The sequence below is a fragment of the Rhipicephalus sanguineus genome, chromosome 2 (genome assembly GCF_013339695.2).
Source record: "Rhipicephalus sanguineus isolate Rsan-2018 chromosome 2, BIME_Rsan_1.4, whole genome shotgun sequence".
In the NCBI taxonomy this organism is placed as follows: domain Eukaryota; kingdom Metazoa; phylum Arthropoda; class Arachnida; order Ixodida; family Ixodidae; genus Rhipicephalus; species Rhipicephalus sanguineus.
In genome coordinates, this window is record NC_051177.1 from 16,123,765 (window position 1) to 16,141,202 (window position 17,438).

Sequence of the window (17,438 nt, forward strand, 5' to 3'; positions counted from 1 at the left end):
ATGACACAACTTCAAAGCGTTAAAAAACAGGGACAGACGAAAAAGAGTGGACACGTGTCCACTCTTTTTCGTCTGTCCCTGTTTTTAGCGCTTTGAAATGGTGTCATGAAAACAAGTATCAATATCGCATGATGGATGATAAGGCGCCTGTGAACATGGGAACACCCTCCCACTCGTTCCCGGTAAAGATTAGGTTGCAGCTGCTTTGCGCTTCTCACGATGGCCTCGAATGACGTCAAAAGGCTCTTCCTTCTCCCCGCGTGTGTTTTCCGCTTTCATATATAAAAGGGAGACTCGTCTAGCAACTCATTCAGTTCATTCTAAGAATGCCATGGGTAGATCATGGATCATAGAAGAACAGCGTGAATACAATGCTCGACGAAAAGAAGAAATTCGAGTTGCTGAAAATGGTCGTGGAACCAATCATGGTCTAGCACAGCGACCACAAAGCTATTATCTCTACTATTTCTCTAAAGTAATAATAAAACATACTCCCCCCCCTTCCCCCACCAGCATGTGTGGTGTTTGACACAGCTTCGCTGGAGATTCACGTTCGCAAGGCGGGATGGCGGCCATTTATTTATTTTATTTATTTATTTATTTATTTATTTATTTATTTATTTATTTATTTATTTATTTATTTATTTATTTATTTATTTATTTATTGACAACCCGCACTCCGTGGCGAATCTGGGGTGCTCCGCAAGGAACATTAAGCTAGGTGCTAGCGCCGGCCGTAATAAAAATAGGCTGTTTGGGACTCTGATAAAAACTTAGCGAATACCTGAATCTTTAAGACTTTAATCACGCTAAAAACAGGCCCACGGGATTTCTGAAAGGGTAGCCTGGACGGTGCTGTGGGTTGCTTTCTTCACACACTGCCAGCATTACTCATCAGATTTCCACGTTGCCTTTGCTTCAACAGGCTAGATATCCTGTCAAAAAGTGGGATATCCATAATGACTGTTTTATTGGCTAATGACAGCATAATTATTTTATGGTTCTCGGATAAACGGTATTTTACGCCTGATTTACAACTGAGCGTTGTTTCTTAAGCGGAAGATGAAACACAAACAGATGACAAACTCACAAACTCACAAAGTGACGCTTCTTATGGTTTATTGATTTCTCGCGCAAGAAGTAATGTCCTGTTGACGTTGCGTCGTCTTCAAAAAGTGCCTTGTTGCGCTTGAGTGATTCAGTTTGGCCAGACGGTAAACTCGTGGCAGCACATCTTCTCCTCCTTGAGCGCGACTTGTTAGCCTGCACAAACGAATAAGAACGTGGACAGACATATTCCTCCAGCATGAGCTCGAAATTTGCTGAAATAAATTATCCTAATGCTCTCATTTAAAAGAAAACTTCTAAAAATAACAATGACCTAGTACCATTATTTCCACTAATGGTACCACTAGTACCATTACGACTAGTACCACTAGTACCAAATAATGGTGCCACTAGTACCATTATTTGTACTTTTTAATACATGACCGACAAGGATACCAGCAATGCACATAATAGTAATCAAATGTATTGGGTTATATCAGTGCTCGCATAAAAAAAAGCGAGAGGGAAAGTTCTCATGACTCCCCAAAACACCCGAAAAATACAGATGTCACTCGAATGCACGCTTAGGAGAGCGACTTGAACCAGATTACCTTATGCGGGATTTCCGGGAAATAAACAACTTTCGTTGTAGTCAGTGTGTTCTATATCTAGGGCTCCGTGTTTTCGGATAAGCATGAAAAAATTCGATAAAGACTCGCCGGTAAAATTTTTGACAATTCGAATTTATTCGATAAGCTCCGTTTTTAAAAGAGAATTTTCAACGTTCAAAGGGCATCTTCAAAGCTGAGTATCATCAGTTGAAAGGAGCGCACCTCCATCCGCGGAAGCAACCTCGTAAAGTATGCTTGCGTCTATTACAGCAAGCTTTAAGGTTGTAATACGAACAAACGTAGGTGTTTTGTATGCAAGTATTTGTGCTTGTATGTATATGTTTTTGCGCGTTCAAACCTACCAGACAGCTAAAATACACTTAGTGTGTTGCGTTGACATGTTTTCGTGTTCAGATATCATTTCATCTAAGCTTTCGTAGTATTGAGAATAATAATAATAATAGGTCCTTTATTTTTCCTCAAGAAGATGAGGGAGGCTGAGAGAAAAAGCTGAGAAGCAGCCTGACTAGCTCCTGCTCCCCCCAAAAGTGCACTTTGGCGAGTTTAGAGCAGTGCAAATCAACAGCCTTATTAACAGGGTAAATGAACAGGAAGTGAGGAGAAGATGAAAGAATGGAGAAACAGGATTATCAGCAACAATGCAACGCATTTTCATTGGAAATACAAATAATAAGAACACATTGCGACAGCTTATAACGCAAAATTAAACACCAAATTTTGGAGAATGGGAGATTTACGCGAAATGAACTCCGATAAACGTCGAATTTCCTCTAAAAAATAAACTCCGAAAAACACCCTCCGAATTTCAAGAAAAATAAACTTCGAAAACATGAAGCCTTACCTATATCGAACTCAATAACTTCACAGGATACTTTGGTATATGACCAACACAGACTAACTATCAGGGTGAATGGCGAAGTAGTAATGAAACAAATTTTTCCGTGAATGCCATGCGCCAATAACTGTTGTTGTCGCCTTAGGAAGACAGTCTGAAAGTCCCTCGCTAGTGCACTTGTTGCACCAGTACATCAACAAGACCCAAATGTCAAATTAAAAAAAAATTGCAGTGGCTTAGCTCGGCTATGCCAGGATATACGTAGCGTTAGCAAAGGTTCAGCTGATTATTCTTAGCTTTCCAGATTGTCTAGGAACATTAGCCTTCTTCTGTTTATTCTTCGTACGCTGAACCGCTAATTGCCAGGCAGCTACTTCGGGATCCGATGAGATAAGCTTCTCGGCTCTTTTGCGCCGTCGAGCAGCATTTGCGCTCTCCTTCTCCATGACGTTACCCACCTGCAAACGCCAGTCAGAGTTGCTATCAAGCGGCCCCAGCGCACTGTCAGACGGCGACTGCACAGCGAAGGCGAATAGCTGCGCGCGCGCTGGCGCCACTGTGTCTACGACGTCACTCCTCTCGAATGCGGCGCAGACCAGCAGCGGCGAGCCGCGCGCGGCGGTGTCGGTGAGCGCGTGAGATGCCAGCTCCGGTGACCCAGCTGTGTGACATCACTGATCCTCGCGCATGCGCAGCACGGCTCACGACCCTCCACGCGAAATCGGCTCAGGCTAGGCAAGTATAGCTAACGCTACAAAATTGATTCTCGCCCTACGGATGTGTGAACGGTGTCCAAATGTGTTATTCCTCCCAGCAGGATTGCCTAAGGAATAGGTAATAAAGTGTGCCTTTTTATCTAATAAATAATTTCACCTTACTTACGGTTGTTCCTTAACAATGCTTCGCAGGGTAGTTATGTCCCGAAAAGAAATCGTAATCTGGGTAGCTTTCGAAGTGTCATGAAACACTTTTTTAACATATTCAGAGAAGCCCCGCCACGGTGGTCTAGTGGTTATGGCGCTCTTCTGCTGACCCGAAGGTCGCGGGATCGAATCCCGGCCGTGGCGGCTGCATTTTCAACGGAGGGGAGAATGTTTGAGGTCCGTGCACTTAGATTTAAGTGCACGTTAAAGAACCCCAGGTGGTCGAAATTTCCGGAGCCCTCCACTATGGCGTCTCTCATAATCATATCTCGTGTATTTGGGACGACAAACCCCAGATATTATTATATGATAACATGTTTAAAGAAACATTATCGGTGTGGTATGAGAACATGCGAGTCAAATATTATTTTAACGCGTTCACCAGGAAATCGGCGATCCTGCCCCAAAGGCAGCCAAAAATTGCGTGCCCTTACTGGTGTTAGCTACATTGGAAGCGGGAACCAGTCGCTCCAACAAACAACGGCCGATCTCGCGATCATTCTCAGTAATACTGTTGACAATTATTAGTTAGGTAAATCATAAGTTCATGTGTGTCCCCAGTCACAAAAAAATGCCGAAAGTATGTCATTTTTCATATTTTCATATTTTCTCTTAGATCAATCGTCCCGAAATGGCGCCGAGATAGATGTTCTTCCGCTTACATTTATCTTAAACGGGCACTGAATTGCAATATAATTTTGTCGTGTTATTAAATCACCTTCCCACAGTACCGAAAGCACCGCTGTCGCTGTGAGAAGGGCTCTTAGTAAGTGAGATAAATCACAAAAATAAAATGCCCATGGCGACGCCACCTTAAAGTTTCCGCACCAACGCCGGTACGTCATAGATGGACGCGCCGAATGGGACGGACGTGTAACGCGTTGCAGGTGCTAATCGCAGAGGCCATAGTATTATCGAATTGCTTTACTTTACGGCCCCCAGAGGGCAACACCACCCCGCCGACCGGGAGAGTGGTAGATATAAAAGACGCGTTTGTAAAACCTCTAGAGTCTGTGACCATGGCGCAGTGGATAGTGTGCCCGGCATCTTTTGTTGCTGACCGAGCAGGCTTGGGTTCGATGACCGTTGACGGACCTTTTTTTCTTTGCCATCTGATCGTGTAAATTTTTTCAACGTCATTTCCGTGACGGAAATATGTCACTGAAATCTTGGTGGGCCCCGGCATAAATCATTTTCGTGTTAAAAACTTTGTTGAGCCACTGTGGTCAAAATACGAAAAAATACGTTGAAGTCCATGACGTCGCACCGACATTCATGTGCAAAGGTTTCGGTGCAAAATTCAAAAGTGAAACTTTGACCCCTTCATTTTCTCTTCTAGTGATAAACGCATGATAGCAAAAGTAATGTCAGTAGAGTCCTAAATATCAATTTATCAATCTGAACTGAATCAGTCTTTCACTTTTCCGTCCCTTATACGGCTTAAAGGACTTTCCGTCCCTTGGCTCGTGCAGCTGGTAATTAGCAAATAGGATGCCAGACGTTTAAACTTTTTTAATACATCAACTAACTCGGAATTGACAGATTTCCTTTCCCGTATTCAATGTTACGGCGTGGTTGTTCGGGAAAGATGTTAATGATAATGAGGGGTGTGTGAATATTCGAGTTTCGAATTCGAATCGAATAATACCTAATCAAATAATTCGATTCGAGTTTGGAATAGCTAGTGTTCGAAGTTTCGAACACTAGCTATTCCAAACTCGGACGATTATCTAACACGCGACAAAGGCGAATGGCGCAACTTTGTGTGGATGGCGTGGCTAAAACTAACACTACCATCCTTACAGTAGGCCTTTTGTTAAAACTTTCATCGATATCGTGGTTCACAAGCAACCGCATGTTTATTTTACACGAGATTATGTCGTTTCTGCGCGTCATAGCTCCAGAAAAGAAGGCTAAGGAACAGGCTAGGAGGCCGTCGAACTGCTAGCGTCAGAAAATAACTCGCACACTGAGCTCAGACCTTATATTCAAGAGGTTCAAAAATGCTTCAGTGAGCCCATGATCCCAAGAAAGGATGATTCTTTGAAATACTGGAAAGAGCATGGAGCTTTACTTTATCCAAGCATCGCCAAAATTGCTTTGCGATACCTTCCCATCCCTGCTACTGAGATGCCCAGGCGCGCATGTTTTCAACTGCAGGAAACACCGTAACATCTCGGCGAGAGAGCCTGACGCCAGGTCATGTGAAGCAGCTTGTATTTCTGAATGGCAATTTTTAGACTTTCGGTAGCAGTCAGTCACCGCGTTATGTGCTCGAGGACATCAGCAGATTTCATTTCTTTTTTCTTTCTTTGAATTTTGAATAAAACCTTTCGTATTCGATATTCGATTCGATATTCGGTATTTTTGGCCGCTATTCGGCACTATTCGATTCGAATTTGATTCGAGATGAAATTTCACTATTCGCACACCCCTAATGATAATCTAAAAACGGGTTAACCTGTCTGCCTTTACTTTTTCTCTCCATGTTTCTCATAAATCAATTGCGCCTGTAAAGCGTGCTTTTTTACAAAAAGAGGATTTTGCAGGTGAAGCATCAACGCTTTTGTGCAGGGTTACCAGCTTTCGTGCAATCGAAGTTGGGCGGCGGAGGTGGAAAAGGGGGGAGGTTGCTTAGGCCAGAACAGTGTTTCCACCAGCAGATGCGCGGCTTCTCTGGAAGGAATATTGCGTTTGAACACAACTAAAGTATCCATCTCCTTCTTGTCCTCCAGTCGTCTCGCCTCGTACGCACGTCTTTGACCCGTCTTCACACTTTCACACCTCGCGCTTATTCTCCTTAACTCACCAGGCCGCAGCGTCCAAAATGCCTTGAAGCCGCCTATGCGTCAGGCATGCGCTGCATCATCGGAAAGCAGAACTCAGAAGCCACTGTGATCCCCCGCGTGGTAAGACAGCGGGGAACGGCAAAGGCCATGCGCTGCTTCTCGAGGCTGAATAGTGAACTAAGGCGCCCGCGGTTCCCTTTCGGTATGGTAATAGCTCTCGTTCCAGTTCCCAGTGCTTGCGATATTTGCATTGTATACGTAGGTCAAAGCAGACGATAAGTCGTAAATTCAAGCGTCCCGGCTATATCAGCTTCGCATTCGGGACTGCCTTGCTAAATACGGGACGGTTGGCAACCTTACTTTGACGCCATGCTGAGGTAGATTCAAATGGGTTGAGAAGTAGTAGGGAAAAAAAGTCGTCGTATTTTCCTCGCCGGCGGCAAGAGTTTGCCATAACACAGTCACGTGTACACAGATTGTTTCAAGTAACTGGAACCAAATAGTAAGAAAAATGGGTGAAGCTTGCATTAAGCCGCGCAAGGCTTGAAACAGCGAAACTGGACGATTCTGAAGACTAATCTGGTTGCTTCTAGGTTATTTTTAGGCCTTTTCTAGGTGATGCCGGTTGTTTCTAGGTTGCTTCTCGGTCGTTGCTGGGCTTTAGCCAGATGATGCTAGGTCGTTTCTACGTTGATTCTCGGCGCAGAGAGGTTCGAGTTAAACCACAGACAGTCACAGCATGACACGGATGTCGAAACTGCAGAGACGGAACCTCGCCCTGAAACCAAGAGTTCGCACCAGCTCATACATCTACGGGCACGTCGTCGTTGGCGTAGGCCTTCCATCGCTTCGGTGTGTTCTCGCAGCCGCCGTTGCCGTTCCCGTTCCCTAGTATTTTGATTCTCTCGTTCTACGTACTCGGGGTCTTCGGCTCATCGCCGTCGATTCGCAGCCATTCGTTGGACTAAATGTTGCCTTCTTCCTTTTTAGTGGACCAGTGGTGAGTAGTGGGATTTACCCAGTTTCTGTAGCACATACCCGTTTATGATGATGAAGTTGTGAGTAGTGGGATTTACCGTATTTCTGTGACACACAACTGTTTATGATGATGGTAGCTTTTTTGGTTCGCCGGACAAGGCACGATTGGCTTAACAGCTACGCTGTTAAAAAAAGGGTTAACCGCATCTGAATAAAACCAGCTGTTTGCCGTCATGTGGCGCTCGTTGGGGCATTTTAGATGCGTAGCAGTTTTTGCTCGGGGCTGTGTCCGGCGGTGGCGTCCGCGCTACACTGCGCATGCGCCTTGCTCTCTCTCTCTCTCTACTCTCCTACGCTCCCCCCTCTCGCGCGCCTGTCGACCGCGTTCCCTGATCGCCCCGTGAGAATTAACGGCCAGGCTAGAGGGAACACACGACGCGTGTAGCGTTCCTCTTCGCGTTCCACGATGCTTTGAATGGATGGATGCAGCTTACGGCGCGGGACTTCGCCCCAGCTTAAGAACCTGGCGAGCCAGCTCCTAAAAAATTACACCATATCCCGCACAAGCGAACCATCTCCCCGCTGCTTCGCATCCACACATGGTTCCCTTTAGCGGGAGCTGGTGTAACTTTTTATATTATGTTTAATTTGTTAATTAACTTCCATGAGACTTTACTTTAAACGCTAATTAACTTCCATGAAAGTAAGCTTATGATTTCCTCTGCTATCAAAACGCAGGAAAATATTTCACCACTGCCTGTTCCAGAAGATATATCATGACAATCCCATTATCAAGAATAAATTGATAACCCCTTCTTCTTACGTATCTGCCCCCATCGACCATCGTCGTAAAGTCGGTATTCCCTGATGCCCACGCCAACCATTTTTACAATTCATTCATCCCCCGTACGTCGGCAAGGTGGAATCACCTTCCCCGATCTGCCGTCAATATTACTGATAATTCAAGTTCAAGGCTGTTTTAAACAACCTGTTGCTTTCATAAAGTTATTATTTTTTGGCAGCAGGATAATTTTTTCCCTCTTTGCATAGCCCTTATCATTGCGCCAATATTTCACCACGTCGTAATGATGCATTCTTTGGTCCATAGGCACATGTTAGTGCTTTGAGCGTTATTTCGTTTCCGTTGTTTCCTTGTTGTAAAGGCCCTTTTGTGCTTGGTATTCTCAATCAACTGTTTTTTGTTCTTGTAGTGTGCGCTGTTTATTGTTAGTTTCCTTTAGTATATCCATGTGAAGACTCCCCCCCCCCCGTTTTTTTTAGTTTGAAAATATGTTGTATGTTACGAATGTAACCCACTCCCCTCCGTGATGCCCTCACACCCCGAGGGTAATGAAATAAATAAATAAACTAAGATCAATTGTGCAAAATTTTAATGCTCAATTTAGGGCCAAGTGCGTTTCATTAGACTGTATAGGGCATTCCCAAAGAAACTATCCAATTTTTTGTGGCAACGTACATGCTGCGTGATGATTTTTTTCGGCGTTTAAAGAAAGCCCGCGAAATATGAAATAAAACCAAGCGACTGCACTGCTCATGCGCTACCACACTGCAGCGCTCTCAAGCATGCTTCGAGCGAAAAAACTGTGCGGCTAATCTGGCCTGTTACAAGACTACCGCCATTGTCAGCAGCGAGTCCGTTGCTTTCACCAAATATAGAGATATACCCATAATAGTACTGGGTACTATTATGTGCACAGCACATAATAATACTGTGTACTATTACGTACTGTGAACCACTATAGTACTGTAAACTATACTAGACTGTAATTGATGCAGATAATCTGACGTCTAGTAGTCAAGTGCCAATGGGTTGTATTTTATATAGATACCCAGTACAATAACCGGCATTCCTGCTGACACAAAAACAATATGTTCGAGGTCATCGTGCCAACGCAAATATCTAGTATATTGTTATTATGTTTGCACACAATGCAAACAGGCGCTTCCTGTCAGTGTGACCAACGAAGCCTCAGTGTTTATTGTGCGTTATTTCTATGCCCATCCAATATTTCAACCATAATATTAAGTGTTATGAACTACCGTTTAAGCGCGAAAAAATACGAAATTATAATAGAGATGTAATGTGCTGTGTTATGTCTATTGTTGCAGATATGTGCAGATATGGCACAGGAAAAGATTGACGTGACCGCCTGCTAATAAAAAAATAACGATATACTTTAGGAACACTTTTTCTGAGCCGCCGTGGTGCCCATTTGCCCACGAATGCAACGACCTGGGGTCAAGACGGGTGGCACAATCAATTGCAGACAGTGGGAAATACCGGGGAGAAAAGAAAAGAAGCTCAAAAAAGCAAAACAGCCGGGCATAAAAGGTAAGTTTCCGCGTGCTTTTACCTCCGGCAGGGGCAAAACCTCCAAGCAAGGGAAAAGACGTTGCGAGGCAAAAGGGCGGAGACCACTCGGTGGGCCAGCCATCGCTCGATAGGAGAAGGAATGGGAGAGGTTGTGCCCCCCACCGAACAAGATAGCATCGGAGCTCCCAGACTGTAGAAAACGCACGCCTCGAGGCATCCGTGAACGGTGTTGAAGCAATATTGCGCCTATGCCACGGTCAGCCGATCAAATATGGCAGACCCAGGCTGGCGTGATCTGATTGAACATGTATCGTGAACGGCTGACGCTCGCGCTGACCGCCGGCGATGTTCGACCAGGCTTGGCGTGAATAGCGCGCGGCCGGAGAGATGCGCGTTCATTTCGCGTCGCAGCATGAGAGGTTACTCGAACGAGATTGTTGGACCAAAGCAAGCTTCCTTTGATTATGCGGCAAAGCGAACGTGCAGCCTGAAACACATACGACATGCATGTCTGGTCCCCTAGCGACTTCATCGTGAAGAACAATCAGCATTTTAACAACCGCTGGTTCTACCCGCCGTGGTAGCTTAGCGGCTATGGTGTTGCGCTGCTAAGCTCTATAAGACTCGGGTTCGACTCCCGGGCATGGCGGCCGCCTTTAGATAGGGATGAAACGTCAACACGCCGTGATACTAAAATTTGCATTCACGTTAAGGAACCCTGAGCGGCCAAAATTATTAAAGGGTCCTTGACGACTGCGTGCTCAGAACGTGATTTTAGAACGTAAAACATCCGTATTTAATGAAGGAAGCAATGACATTATATCTTATAGGTTATAATTTTGTTCTTTTCTCGAACTTTCTAAGAAGCGGCGCGTCCTCTCTGTTTTCTTTCGTTTCGGCGCGGGCGAGGTAACGGACACGAGGGCGTCCTCGTATATTTCTATCTATCCCAGTGCCGTAATTTAGTTTTCTGCAATGTCGTTAGTGCTACGAGATAGTGTTCGCTTCAAACTGATGGCTGCAAAGGTTTTTTTCGAAAGTTTACACAACCTGTTTGTGTGACTGCAGTGAGCACAATAAATGTTGCAAGTAATGTTTGGCAAAAACAGCAGTGCTTAGTAAAAAATACTCTGACCCGTTTCTAGCTCAAAGCTACAAGGAAACTATTTCCTACAAAGAAAGCTTGCCAGTAGACCAAAATAATTTCTGGTTTTTTATGACAGCGGAGTTGTTCTAACTCGACGTAAAGCGATTGACCGTGCCCGCAGATTATCATCATCACGAACGGGTATGTGCCACAGAATTTGCTCAGATCCCACTACTCACCGTACGGCGTGGCCGGTAATAACCCTGAGAACGAGTACAGAGGGAGAAAGAAAAAGAAAAAAACACAGAGACGGAAAAAATATATATAAAGAAAGAGAAAAATTCTTGCCAAACAAAAAGTTGTTCACGAGGTGGGATTCGAACCCGCGTACCCACGATCCGAAGGGGAGCGTCCTAGCCACTCGGCTATCCAGGCACGCTAGCAGAGCATAGCATAGCCTTGTATAGTATAGTGTAGCAAGGGGGTGGGAAACGGAAGTTAGCGTGAGGAGGAGATATGTGATGGTGAGGAGGAGGGAAAAGAGGAGGGGAGAGAGTAAAGCATAGCACCGAAAGAATGGGAAAGAGAGAAATAGAAAGATATGCAGAAAGAGAAGGAAAGAGAGGCATAGAGAACATCAACGAAAGAGAGAAAGAAGTAGAGAGACACAAAAAAAGATAGAAAGCAAGGGGAAGCAAGCACCGCGTCGTCTAGCGACCATATACCGCACCACCTGGCCAAGCCGCGCATGCTCAGTAGCTAAGCCACGCCGACCGACGGAGATATCGAGCGCAAACTCCGCTCTATGATGCATAGACTGGCCGCGTACTCCCGAGAAGGAAGCCGCGCATCTCGAAGCTAGACGTGTCGGTCGACGGGGAGTACGGGCGGCGACGGGCCCGTGCTTCGCTTGGCCAAGCTTTGCGCGACTTAGTGCAAACAGTCCGCACTTTTTTCCTCTGCCTGCTTGATTCCGCAGAACTTATGTGCCAAACGGTGTTTGGCGTGACTGGTGATTCTTCAGCAAAATTGACAAAAAAGATTCTAGTTTTATTTACCGATATGACAACGAGGCATGCTGTAGTGAGGGATTAGAAAACAATTTTGACAGATGAGGCTTAGGAAAGCTTTTCTTGTTTGTGTTTTGTAGCTCTATGGAGCATTTAAGAGAGCATTGTTTCACAATTATTGCGTATGTCTAGATGAACCTTACTATCAGTAAAGTTTGTAGGAGAACAAATGAAAAAAAAAAGGTATTCCTTTAAATACTTTTTGTGTGTTCTAGCAAATGATCAAGTCCGTGTTATTTATTCTTATGCTTGACGGGTGGTATGACTCGTTTGTCATCAGCAGGCTATTTGAAGTATCAAAAAATTAAACGTCGTAAGAAATAAGACTTCACTAAAAGAGGCATGTACGATAAACTTGAAGAATTATTTCAAGACACCGTCGAAATCTTGCAAATTGCTCCAGGGCTCAATTGAAAGTTAAAATAAAAGCAATATGTTAGTTTCATTAAGGAGATGACTAAAAGAATCTCCAGGCCTGCGCAGGCTGGAAGAGCGGCCTTTCCAGAGCCCGTTGCAGACTCTCTTGTGGCAACTAATACAAGTACACATGCAAGGTGCCCACTACGCCATAAACCAAAGAAAGCAAAGAAAAGGTCACAGTTTTGCCGCAAGGGCGAAGCAATGAGTGCGATAGCAAGAGGCTCGCCAGTGAATACTCTCAGTTTGAAGAGCGCTCCTGTTGCAAAGGCGGCCGAAGCAGCGAAGAAAACTAGCGTGCTTGAAGTGTCGAGCTGTGACACTTGACAGTTCGTGCTCCTCCTCCGTTTGTTCATTTAGCGGCGTCCCTTGAGCTCCAGTGACTTTCATACGCTCCGTAACATCAGCGTGGGCATCACGGTGAAAGCTCGAAACATTCCTCTTCCCCTCACTACGAGATAACCGCGCGAGCAGACAGCGGAAAGGCAAGGTTCTCCCTGCGCAAATATTAGAAGAAGCGAGCGAGCTGGCCGACGACTTTTAAATACGCCCGTTGTGCTCCTCGCGCCATATCGCTGGTAATGAAGAAACGCTTATAAGCGCCTGCCGTCTCGGAGTGCTGCGAGCGGTAAAGGATGAGTGTATAGTGAGTAATAGCTAAGCGGCTCAGTGGACCAGCGGGCCCAGCGGAAGAGCGGAGAGATCAGCGGAGCGCGAGAAGAAAGGAAGAGTAATAGCTAAGCGGCCTAGCGTCGCCCCGCTCGTTGAACGTAGAACGCACCTCGCGTTCCGCTGTGGAGTCAGTTGAGCGTAGCGTGAAGGTGCGTCCACTAGGTTTCGCCGTCGTTTTGCAGCCAAGCTGACCGCGTCTCGACAAGACGCGCTTGCGAAAAACGCGAAATGTATGCAGTTCTCTGCACGTCTGTGAACACGTGATCAAATGTAATCTGTATGAAAAAGATGTCAAAGTAGCACCTATACTTTCTCAAGTTTCTTGTGTCTTCTTGTCTCCAATTTCGAAATAAAAGATCAACACGAGCTTTAGGTCATCTCTACTTTAGGTCATCTCCAAATGCCCTCGTCTTCAGAGGTCTTCTTATGTTGAAAATCAGCGCCGGGACTTTTTCGCCTGGAGCAGAGCGAGCGCTATGTTGGCGGGTATCGCCGACAACATGCCGCTGGGTGTGTTCAGATAAGGACAGACCAAGGGGGGTCCCGACTATTTTTTGTTTTGCACGAAATTTTTATATGAGCTGGGCAAATGTCTCTATAGAAAGGAATGAACCTTCGTTTTGCGGAAATTATCACGGATTTCTAGGAAAAAATTCGCGTTTCACAACAGGTGGAAAAAGGCAATTCTGCAACTTTCAGATTTCACAACTTTGGAGGCCTATCACTAAAAACTTATCGCATTGTGGACATCAGCGTTAATTTTTCGTAAATCTTCAGCAATAGTACTATCGGCCTACGGAAATTTAAATTTGTGTGACTGACAGTACATTTTTGAAAAATTGTCAAACTTTGATTTTTGAGCGGCTTACTCTGGCTGACCCCAAATTCAAGGGTCTTTTTTGCAGTTTTCGCTAAAGCGCTGAAGCTGAAAATATTTCTCGCAAGTCTACCAAAGGTTTTTCGCTAATTAAGCAAAACGTTATGCGACTACACTGCATATTTATTTCGTTATAAAATCCCAAAAATGCCATAATTCCAAAACTAGCGAAAATTGCAACATTTTAGGGTCGTTTTAAAAAAAATAATCATCACCGATTTTTATGAAAATGACGGACTATACCCGGCCATGACTGCTAAATATTGTGCTGCAAAAATATGTTGCATTATTTTGTTTGAAGTGAGAAAACTGAGCTTATTTTAATACCCATGTATGGTCTTAACATCAATGTGTGGCGTTCTAATGATAAAATAAATTTAATAGACATATTTAGTTCGTAGTTCGCTTTTTTGGTTTTAATAATGACGATGGACCCAGCTTGTGTCTTTTTGACCGTTTTGAGTCACAGAAAACCTGAGCTTGAATTTTTCAGAGCTCCTCTGTCTGTATCCATACTACGGCACATTGAGGCAGCAGGCACGCGAGAGCGCGTACAGCAAGACCAGAGCGTAATTGAATGCCACCCGCAAGAGAGGGAAACAAAAGTACGTATAACAGCCAAGCACTCCGAGAACCTGTGACGGAGAACACATGACCGTCGTGAAATGCGAGACGCACCGCGGTGCGCCTGCAACGGTCGGACCCAGACAGGAGAGAGCGTTCCCCTCACCCCTGAAAAGCAGTTTTTTGGGTGTAGACCATATGTCAATCTGGATAGTGAACTCGAACAAAGAAGTCGTGTTGTTTTCTACGTGTGTCAATTAGACAGTTTTTTCATCACATTGTAGTTACTGTCGTGTCGTCCTCTATTATTAATAATAAGTTATTTCGTAAGCAGATAAGATAGAGATTGCGGAGTAAGTAAGAAGCCCACTGCAAGCAGCTCTCTTCACGTAAACCCTGGGGTCAAGACATCAGCTGCGATCCGGCTACTGAACTTTCGTTATTGCACTAAGAACTTCCTTGGACGCTACCTTCACCCCAAAGTGATTGTACCTTATACTCACTGTAACCTACTGTGTCACCGAGAGACCTCACTGTGGCACAGTTCTGATGGCGAAGTTTCCTGAACGAAATTGCTGCGCCGACTACTTAAAGAGAGACACAAGCGGAAGATCAGGTTTCAAAGGAATTTCCGCAGTGTCAAAGACTTGGGAATTGACAATCTAAAGAAAGTGTTGGAAGCTGACACAGCGCTCAGAGTGCATGAATCGCACTTTGTGTGCCAGAATTGCTTTAGGAACTTTAAGGAAGACATTGAGCATATGGAAGAGGAATCCAGTCAGTCCAATGAGGGTTTCCAGACTACAGAGGAAGTTATGGAAAGCATTAAGGCAGTCGTTCGTGCCCCATCAGCAGTGTCGCCACTAAAGCCTCCTCGGAGTGTAAACAAAGGGAAGGGACTCTCGTACGCAAAGCGCAAGGCAAATGGAATTACTAGAGCAGCTGTAAGAAACATTTGATGCGGAATTCGCACAGCATACGGTATTAAAGACATTCCATCACAATTCAGTTGCTGCGCCTGTGCCAGCTGGAAGAAAAACCTACACACAGCGTACATCAAGTGCACATCTTTTCGAGAGCGCTGCCGTCTGCTATCCTTGATACATCTGAGCCTAACAATAAAAGAGGCGCAACGCTTCATTCCAGAGGCAACGAAGCACGCGATTCTAAAGGCCAGGAAGATAGCTGCAGAATAAGGTTTGTGGAGCCTTTTGGAGCCGTACTGCAGAGAAAAATTGAGTGAAGCAGACACCAACAAAATCCTTGAATACTACACAAAAGATGAGCTGGACTGTTCAAGACAGAGTCCAAACAAGAAAGATGTGGTGCGCGTGCGCATCGATGGAAAAGCCGAATTCATTTCGAAGCGTTTCATGACGCGGTCGCTACGAGAGACATACTCAGTCTACAAACTTGCTAATCCGCTGTCAGCGGTTGGTCTGACAAAATTCATATCTTTGCGCCCAGAATGGGTCAAATGCTCACCGCATCGGGAGGGGTGTGTATGGGGATATTGTGCAAATTTCGAACTATGCCTTATTGGGATCAAAAATGCGTCGGGGTCTTTGATGTCGACTGATGATGTGCAGGCGCTCTGTGTGTGCACGCAGCCTAGCACCAAATGCTTCTTAGGCGAGTGCAAACAATGTCCTGTGAAGCATGGTCTCAGCCTGGGAACTCTTGGCATAGCACCGGACGAAGAAATTGTATTTGCTACTTAATTGGGAATCAGGTGAACTAATAAAGAAGACCATGATGCCTCCAGCATTCCTAAAGGAATTTCAAAATGTGACCATAAAATGGATCCCTCAAAACTACCTCACGCGCACGCAAGCAAATGCCATACACGAGGAAAAACAGTGTTGTGAAAATGGTTCCATTGTTTTCCACTTTGACTTTGCCGAAAATTGGTCCATCGTACTCCCAGATGAAGTACAACCTTACCATTGGCAAAGTACGCAAGTTAGCATCTTTACTTGCGTTGTATCGACAAGAAAGTCGACATGGAACTACGCAATAATTAGCGATGTCGTTTGCCACGACTCTGCACATGCTTGCTAGGCCCTGAGAAAAATCAAGGATCACATTGAAGATTATGCTCCAATTTACACGAAACTAACACTTGTGAGTGATGGAGCAGCTGCCCTTTTAAGAACCGCTTCCAACTCCCCGAATTGCAATGCAGTCAGCTTCAGACAACCAAGTGGGATTTTTCGGCAACGGGGCACGGCAAAAATGCCTGCGACGGCGTCGGTGGCCTTGTGAAACACTAAGCCACACTACATAACCTGCGTTCACCCGCCACTGAGGTCATTCAGTGCGCAAGTGATCTTGTTACTATTGTAGCCAGTAAACTTAAAAAGGTTTTCTTACTGCATATGGAGAAGAATGAAGTGGAAGCCTTCAGAGAACTGAAGAAGAAGGAATGGAAACTTGCCAGACGGGTTCAAGGTATTCAGGCAACCCACATGTGCAAACACATGAAATCGGACCAAGGCAATTTCCTGTACGTAGCGCGGTGCGCAGACACAGAGTGGAAGGAGTTGTGAATCTGCAGTGTGCAAAATTTGATTGCCCGAATGGATATTACTCATTCTAGGTGACGTGAATAAACTATTTAATGCGCAACATGAACGTGCTTCTTGTAGATTCATAACTCCCTCATTCCCACCATCTCAACCCGTTTCTGCGAATGATAAATTCGTCGAAATATTAAGACCGCAACGGTCTTAATATTCCCATACAATGGTAATGCTCGAGCCACCTGTACATTATTGTAACCAACTCTAGTCCATAAATTTCGTTGCTTGATGGAAAAAAATCAGGGTAAGTACGCAGTTGAAGATGGTAACACGAAGGCTTTTATTATTAATAAAGTATAGGAAGATATTTTTGCAGGATTTTCATCGAAATATGGCCCTCAAGTAGTCTTAGGGCAAGTTATAATTATTTTCCTTAAAGAAACAAACGCGAACCTCACATTTCGGGCCCCCTTTCTCTACCACCAAGCAGCGAGCAATTGGGTCTAGGCACACTAACGCAACAATAACATTTTCCCGTACTGTTAGGGAAATACTAGTTAAATCTCTTTTGCGTTAGACACGTGGTATGATGTGAACTATAATGGTTGACGTGCAGAAAGATTTGCACTCTACACCACGAGCTTTCATTTGTACGCGCTCTCGGGCGCCGGCTGCCTCAATGTACTGGTA

General features: G+C 44.9%; 1 long non-coding RNA gene across 1 annotated transcript in view; it reads right to left on the bottom strand.

The window, feature by feature from the left end:
• Positions 1-895: 895 nt before the first annotated feature.
• The window catches only part of LOC125757108 (uncharacterized), a 134,260-nt gene continuing 117,717 nt past the window's right edge, over positions 896-17,438 (bottom strand). The window contains exon 3 of the long non-coding RNA XR_007415054.1: positions 896-1,263. This is a non-coding gene — a long non-coding RNA (uncharacterized LOC125757108). The remainder of the gene's footprint in view (positions 1,264-17,438) is intronic.